The sequence below is a fragment of the Pygoscelis adeliae genome, unplaced genomic scaffold (assembly GCF_000699105.1).
Source record: "Pygoscelis adeliae isolate BGI_AS28 unplaced genomic scaffold, ASM69910v1 Scaffold60, whole genome shotgun sequence".
NCBI lineage: Eukaryota > Metazoa > Chordata > Aves > Sphenisciformes > Spheniscidae > Pygoscelis > Pygoscelis adeliae.
Genome location: NW_008823954.1, coordinates 3,030,613 through 3,039,545, shown reverse-complemented (window position 1 = coordinate 3,039,545; position 8,933 = coordinate 3,030,613).

Sequence of the window (8,933 nt, the reverse complement as noted above, 5' to 3'; positions counted from 1 at the left end):
GAGGGCCGGGCTGCGGCCGCCGCCTCCGAGCCGGGCCCCGGCGGGCTGAGCCGGGTGGGGGGGACGGACAACACCGGGGGGCTGCTCCTGCCGCAGGCTGAGGCGTCTCCACCTCCCTGGGGTCAAAGCAAGACACGCTGGACCCCTCGTTGCAATTAAAAACAAAAAAGCCCCGCATCTCATTAAAGCTTTTAATATTAATTAAAACCATTTTTAAAAAAAAGTTATTTCATGGCCTTTCATTGAACTTTGGTAAAATTTGCAATTTTGCTCCCATGAAATGATTTATTTGACTCAGTATGTTCCAATAAAAAAAACCACCTAAAACTTTTTCGCGTCAAAAGGAAGCTTTTCCACTCTGACGTTCAGCTTGTTTCATACAGCAATACAAAAAGCTTGTCTCTGAACTCATTTTAGGCATTTTTGGGCATTTTTAGGCACAGTTTGGTTTGATTTCAACTAACCTCTTCCTGACCGGCTGCACTTCAGCTGCTGGAGAGAAATGAGTGCCTGGGGAGCCTCCTGCCCAGCTCTGGTGAGGTGTCTATGGGCAAGGAGGATCAGTCAGACCCCAGACCCTGGGCCACAGACTCCTGGTGCTTCGCGAGGCTGTGGGAGGTGGACAGTCACTGGGGTGGGGCAGCAAACAGGCAAGCAAACACTCTTCAGCAGCCTGGCTGTCCAGGCAGGTTATGGCTCACCAGCTCCGCTCCCCATCCTGTCCAGCCTCCCAAATGGAGACCACCAAGCTCCTGGGCCTGCCTAGGTGGGACTGTGCTGGTCAGCAGGACAGGAGGTCTCCAGTGGCAGAGCTGGTGACATCTGGTAGCAATGTGGGCAGGATATCACACAGAGAAGTGGCAGGTGTCCCTTCTCCTCCTTACTTATCACCACCACCATCACTATATATCAAGGCTGTGTCGTGGTTCCCCTTGTTGCATCCAGACTTTTGGGTTTAAAATGGTTTGTGTGAGATGAGACCTTGGCAGGGCCAGGATTAAATGCCCAGCTCTCAAGCACAAGTCACCTCACAAACAGATATAGTCACCAATGCAGGGATGTGTGCGCTGGTTTGAAGGGGAAAGGGTAGAAAAGTGTATGAATTCATCTACCTGGCTCTACTGGGTGGTCTACGAACAAGATAAAAGTGTAAGGTTTTTCCATTCTGCCATAAGGCAGAACTATCTGTGAGTTTCTGGCAGCATGGCAAGCTATTGCGTTGTGAGACAGGAGTCTGGTGTGTCAGTTCTCTGTGGCAGGGGCTGCTGCTAGGCTGCTGGAAGGACTGTGGGGCAGTTATAACACTGCTTCAAATGACTTGGGATCCTGCCTGTGCAGCTCTCACAGTATCGCAGTGCTAGTATCACCCTCCCTGCTGCCCTTCTCCTCTCTTAGGAGGAAACCAGCTCTGCCACCCACTCTGCTTTAACATATTCCCTGGAATACAAGCTAAAACCTGTCCTGTGTGAGGACCTGAAATACTGAACCGGCTCATTTTTCCCATGACATTGGGCCCTTGTTCCATCATCTTCAGTAACCAGGCGGGGGCACTGCGGGATCTGCATCCACCGTGGACACACGGTCCCGTTTCTGCCGAGTTACCCAGATTGCATGAAGATAGGTCATGAACCATTTTTAACCTATTCAGACGGCTCGAGTGAGTTCACAGCACATCAGTGCTTCGTGTCTTGGTGGCCATCACATTTTTCATCCGATAGGAGGAGTCCTAAAGCCAGATTTACCGAGGTGTCCAGCCCTGGCTCTAGCTACAAGGGATTCTTTCCAAATCCTGGAGACAAGCAGGGTGGGAGGAGGGGAAGGTCCTCTCTCTGCAAGTTTCATTATGCACCTCGCCTTTTTTTGATATCATTTGTCTTTATTGTCTGGTGGTAATATCTAAAAGTGGAAGCAACTTTGTCTATATCGAATGAATGGGGAAATGCTGAGAGAAGCTGTATGCTCCTTTACAGGATCCCAAAGAGATGAAGCCCTTGATAGTGTCTTGCCTGATTTCTCTTTCATAGTGCACTCTTCAAATGTAATCAGCTTTTGGGGCATGCTCTGCCTCCAACTGTGTATACAATGCTCACATTGAAATTAATAGAATCATGATGATACATTTGAAGTGAGAATCTGGGACAAAAAAGTTAAATTCTTGCTGGTAAAATCAATGACAAAAGTTTCTTTGGCTTTGGTTCTCACTTTAGAGGCATCTGTATGTCTAAGGCTGGAAAGAATAATTTTTATGGGTATATGTGTCTTAGCAACATCCTGAGAAATAAAAAAACATGAACTTTGGATACATTTTATACAAGGAGTTTACAAACGTGTCTTTGTGGCCTCCCTCTTAGCAGAGATTTGTTGCTATGTTTAACCCCACTGCCTCAACCCCAGTTCTACCCTGGGGGATGGGGAATTGTTTGTGATGGATGGGATCATCATAATACATGTAGACAAGGTGCTGGGCTTGAATTTGTATCGGTGACCTCAGATCTGGCATTTAGTAATGCTCCTATTGTGTTTTTGATGTGTCTGTTGAATTGCTAAGAGTCCTACAGGTGATCTTTCACATGCTTATCCTTCTGTCGTGCCAGCATGATGGGGAAATGCTGTTCCCTACATTCAGGGCACAAGGTCAAGAGCAGATTTCCACCATTCCTAGGTGGCTGCTCATCCTCACGCCCAGGTGAGTTGCTTTGTGTCACTCAGAGAAGAGATCCAAACCTGGGCTGCTTCCAGGCAAAGACTCATGCTACTGAGCCCTCCGTCCTCTCCCCTTAATGGAGGTGGTGTCTGGATAATCGCATGTGCCTGCAGTCCCCTGCCTTGATTCAGAGGTGACTGCAGGGGAGCCGGAGGCTGAGCCGCACCAGCTCCTGCAAGCACGCATCATCTCACGCACGCACAGGCTGGGCTCCCAGCTGAGCTGGTGGCTCATCATTATCCGGGCAGTGATGGACACCAGTCCCAACCGACAAGTACATTGTCTAACCGGGGAGCAGGGGCTAATCACAGCACTGAGTTCCTGGCTCCCTTTCTGTTTTCCTTAGGATTGACTCTTGTCATTGGATGTTGATGAGGTGAAGCTAAGCAGCGAAAGATCTCAGACCTGAAGCTGTCCCAATATCTTTGTAAGGGTGGAAGGAAGAGGGACCCAGTGGGGTGGTGGGGAGCCAGGCAGGGAGACTGTGTGCCCCCTCTTGGCTCAACCCTCCAGGATAGTGGGCAACACAAATCCCAAGTGACGTCAGCCATGGGACATGGTACCTGCAGGTCCAATGCCATCTTTCCCACCATTCCGTACAGTTGCTCTGACCACTGTCACAGCAGAGGGGCATTGATCCTTGACATGCTTCCATCCTTGCAAATCTCCCTGCATGCAGAGAACTGAATAACTTCTAGCATAATTAGCTTCTCCATCTGTTAAAACAGCCTGAGACCCAGCAAAGCTCTCACCAACAGCTGGCTTACAGGACAGAGAGGACTAAACAGAGGGACAGCTCTTCTGATCTGCAGCCTTACTCAGAAGGGGCACTACTATCAAGTGTAAGTCAGCGGGGTTTATGGTCCCTTCCTGAAGGAGGATGCCCTTTCAGCTGGCACTGATGATTTGCTTAAATGGGAATCTCTGTAGGAAGGAATGAGGAGAGCCAAAACACCTGGATGCTCTCACATCATGAAGTAAGGGGATGCTTGGGATAGGCCTCCCCGTTCAGACTGTCCTGTCCTCCCTGGCACTGACTGAATCGTAGCCCATGCTGGCAGCTGGACTCAAGGCTCTCTGTGGACTCTCCCCCAGGCTCTGACGATTTGTCCTGTCTTGTCCTATTAGCTAGATGAAGCAAGCACAGGTTTCCCAGAACAAGCTGTATGCCTGCCACTTCTGCTATGTAAAATCAGCCAGCAGCAGCTTGCTGCAGAGGTTTCGTAAGAGGGAGGAAGTCATGGGCTAGAGGCACGTGGTTGAGGGTTTCTCTGGCTGCAGCTCTGCCTGGAAGAAGTTCCTGTCCCTTGTCTCGTGAGCTGGACCAGATACGCAATCATGAACAGACAGCAAGGGGGATGGGAGTATCTTCCAGTCAAGCAGAGTGACCTTCTGTCTCTGTGGGCACGACAGCTGAGATGCAGCTCCCTGCACCCAAATCATCCATCCTCCCATTGCACCATGGCCTTCTACTTAGCCTCCAGCTGGTACCCTGGCCAAGGGGAGGAGAAAGGCAGGAGTGGGATGTAATCCTGTCACCTTGTGCTGACAGTGAGCGTTCATCCTTTGCAGCTTCCTCTGATCATCTGTAGCACTGATTTTCCTGTTTCAGCCCTGTCCAGCTCTGCAGGTGTATTCCCGAAAGCGCTGTGAACTAACTGTGCTTCCTAAAGGTCTGAAGAATGAGGACATTATTTACTTTTGGCTGTCGATGGGCATCAAATGGTGTGAAAGAAATGTATGCCTCAGCTCCATCACTATCTGGGACCAAAATAACAGATAAAAGAAGAAAATCAGTGGGAGTTATCATTATATGGAGTTGCCATGGAAATAGCATGAGAGAACTTGGAGGAAAGCTAGCACACCATGTCTCCAGGAGGGCATAAATCCCCTGCTAGCCTCACTCCTTTTTATCACATTAACAGACAATATTTCTTGCTTTAGCAAGAGGTGCGAAAACATCAAAGCACAGTTCTGACATTTTTTTCTATCCCTTGATTTCTCCGACCAAGACCTCCCTGACCCCTCAAGAAGTAGAAAAGTGAACCCTAGTGTTACTGGAAAGTTATCCTGGAAACCATTTTATAATTTCAGTAAAATGGTAAGAGGGATATAATTTTCCCCAGAAAATATTTATTGACTTTTGTGAAATCATACGAAAAAATGAAAAAGCTTTTTTTAAAATGTACTATTCTAAGACTTTCTTCAAAGAAAAATGTCATATTTCTTTAAAAGAATTTTTTTAATGCTGATTTCTAAGGAAAAGCATTACAATTTAAATGATCTCAGAGTTTCGGTGAAGTTGCTGTCTTATGCTATGGCACCATTCTGGGAAGCCCATTTTAGTCTCCTCAGTCACTAAATCCCGCTTTTAAACTGCCTCATCCCCTCTGGTCAGGACAGGACAACCGTGCCTGCTCATGCACTATATCCTGAGACTCCACAAACACAGCTCTGAGGCATGATGTTGTATGGGGGTGGCATCCTCCAGCATGTCATCCAGTTCTCCACCTTGCGCTTCCTGGGGGGCCGTGGGTCACTCCTCTGGAGGGTAGTCCCCAGCCGGGACTATCAGTGATGACTGTGGCAGTCTGACCCAGACATTTGGATGATGGTCTGAACTACCATTTGGATGCTGGCATCCAGCTACTTATGAGTACAGATATGTGAGTGTGAGTGAATAAAACCAGTTCTGTTCTCAAACAAAATCACTGTCCTCTCCTGTAAGGCCTCACATTGAGTTCTGCTGCCTTATCGCTCCAATGTTGCAGTATTTTTTACTCAGATACCACCTTCCCCATCCCTAACTCCTATCTTTCCCGAGGGCTTTGTCCACTACGGGATGTGACTGAGCACCTTCAGAGATAAGAAGGACCCTCAGCCTGCAGCCAGGCTCCAGAGGGGAGAGGACAGACAGGAAAGCCTGGGGCAGGGCAGCAGTAAAGCCTTCGTATTTGTGTCTGCTCCCTTTCAGCAGAGCCAGTAAGTGCGAAAGAAAAGATGCCCAGGAGCCTCCAATGAAACCTCATCTTCCTCACCTACCAGTACAAATACTTTGTCCCCGCATCAGTGCTGCAAGGGCAAGTGAGATGAAAGGAAGCAGAATAACAAGAGAGGAAGCCAAAGAGCACGGTCCCCAAATGCTCCTTTAAGAGCCAATTCAAGTTACGTCCCAGCTACTGACCCCAGTTCTGGCTCAGAACCCCATTTCAGCAACTGAATTTCCATCACATTTGTGACTCCACTTGCAAAAGCTGGGACCTCAAGTGATACACAACCCTGCATTTGGAAACCTCGCTCCTACAGAATAGCTAAAGCTGTGGAATTAAATTGTGTGGGGTGACAACTCTGGTCCTGGTTGTTTCTTTGGCTTAGAGTCATCACATTTGCCATGATGGCAGTAATTTCAACTTTTCCCCCTAAAGCTGTCTTAAAGAAAGAAAGGGGTGGGGGTGGGGGGTGAGAGGGGAAGAAGGTCTCCTTTGACATCTGCATTTCTAAGGCAAAAGTCTTACAGTTTTCTAAGGTGCTACCAGCAACCAAGATTTCTCCTCAGAACAAAACTTCTGTGCTAAGTTCTTGTTGATTGTTTTGTCTGTTTGCTCAGCATCAATTTAAGATAAAATTATACACATAGTTTTATAAATGCTATTTATAAAGCTGCAAATACATATTATGCATATTATGTGACAAAATTGATCCATTTTTACCTCTATGAAATGACAACTCCCAAACACTGAATAATTCCAAAGGGGCTATTTTTATGGCACTTGGTGGTACATTTGTTGCTGAGTAGCAGTTCTCTGTCTATAGCCATGGGAATAGACATCATTTTTAGCTTGTCATAATTCTGGAACTGGATTTGTTCCAGAAGAGTTTGTCATAACAGTGGGCTGTGCACGGCTATTTATGATAAATGGCTTTGTGGATTATGGTATCAAACATTTTGGAAAACAATTGTGTTTATCTTCGCATCTGGACTGTCTGGAGAGCTCCCATTCATGCCCATGCTGTGTCTCCCAGCACGGGGAGCTGCAGTCATCGGGAAACTCTCTGGCTGGGTGGCAGTTCCCAGGACAGTCTCCTCATCTCCCTGGTGTGCCTGGTCATATATTGTTGATTTCAGTAGAGTTATCTGGAAGCAGCTGCCTCCAGTGTTTCTTCAGGATTGTTATTTTCACATATTTATTTCCAGGGAAAGGGAAAACATCCGGAGCCTTTTCAAATGCTACTGCCTTAGCATCAGGAGCAGGAGTAACTTGAAAGGTGAAACAAAAATCCCTGTCTGTATCTATGCAATTTTTGCTACATTGTGTGCATTCTGGGCTTCCATTCAAAATAAACAAATTTTTAAAAGCCAAAACCTAAATCATACGCTACAGAAAAAGCTTTCATTTTTCTCTCTTGTTCAGAAATAGCACCATCGCAATGTAAAGTAAATGAACTCCTGCCGCCTGTTAACAAACCAGCTCGGTGTTTGTCTAACAAACAACTCCCCTGGTTCAAGATCTGGCCTTCATTCCTGGATACAGAGAGATGTCCTATGCAACCATTAAAAAGCTGATACCGACCCTGCCTGGAGTGTGCATCTGAGGAGCAAAGTGGGGAACAGGGCATTGCCTGCCCTGAAGGTGAGCAGTGCCATTGCCATGCCCAGGGAGATGAGAGAGGTGAGGCATGAAGCTACATAGGGGTCAACACATGGTCAGACCAACAAATACACCTGGCAGGAACAAAACCACCCCTGGGCACCTCATGTGCCTGAAACCGTACCCGTTTTTTCCATCTTTATTTGCTCCAGACCCTGTTTCCCTATTCAGATCAAGCAAGCACTCCAAAACCTGCAGGACTGCCTTCATCGTTTTGAAATCGGCTGGGCAGGTTCCCAACTGGAGGGTGTTTTAGGCCAGGTTTCCAAGACGGAGTATCTCATAAAATCGGTGTTTCTGTTTTTCCCCTCCTTGGGGCAGGGAGGAGAGAGTAGCTCTCAGCTGCTCTCGTGGCTCAGGATTTTGCCCCTCCTGGGAAGCAGTGCTGAGAACGTCCTCAGAGAAAGAGCATTGCTCTCCGCGAAGGCATATATCAGTCTTGTGCAAAGCAGCTGGCAACACAGCGGGAGCAGAGTCGTGCTTGGGATTTTCAGGGAGATCTTTGTTCCCTGGGCCCTGGTGTAGGGAGGAGGCAGGGTCTGGCTCCAGGCAGGGCTGGAGAAGCTGGGAGGCATCTCTGGTTCCTCTTCTATGTTTAACTGTACTGCAGCCATCACAGAATAAACCCTTATCAGAAGGGGTTTGGCTGTCTCCCCTTCCCCACCAACGTCTGCCAAGGCAAAGGGCCAGCACATGAGTTCTGGGGCACCCAAGGTGCTATGTCCAACTGACCCATGCCCACACCACCCTCCCCTGAGATAGTACAACCAGGGTGTCAACATTCTCCCTCCTACATCTCCACAGGATTTTTCCTCCCCCTTCAGCTTGGGTTTCCCACCCATGGGTACCAGTGTGCAGGTGGAAGCAAGGAATTGGAGAATGAGAGGCATGGTTTTACATGAACTCAATTACCCCAAATAAACACCACTGCAGTAACCAACTCCTTCAAAGTACTACAGCTCATGAAAGAGATTTCAATGAGCCAGCACATGTTGATTTGGAAAGATGTTCCCTTGCAAAGCTGAGTCATAAAGAGGATTGAGAAAGTCTGCTGCAATCAGTGATTAAACAGCTAGAAAGATCTGCCAGAAGGAAAGTGTGACCAAAATTGTCATGCTGTACACTACCTTTTATTTCAATGCTTTGCTTTGGGTAAAAGGTTTCATTTGTTTCATTTGTCTGAGTACGATGGATTTCAAATTTCAGATCCCCTCCTCTCTTACTCACAGCAACATTTGATTCTGTTGCTCTTGTACTTCATCAGTCATATGGGAAGGTGGCTGAACTTTTTGTCTAACGGCAGAAGCCACTTCAATTGCTTCTTTGGACTCCAATTAGGAAAGACCTTAAATTAAACACCAGGGATATAAAAAAATTGAACAAGATTGGAAAACTCTGGAAAAATACTCAAGGGAGAACAGTTGCCATGGCAATGCTTCTCTGTTTTCTCTTGGGATAACAGAAGTATGTGCTGAAGAAGACACTTCCCCAACACACACCTCACTTAGACCCAAACCCACTTAGCTTCAAAGTCCAGGCATGGGCAGTGTGGGTGGTACAGCTGCCCACATAGCACAGGC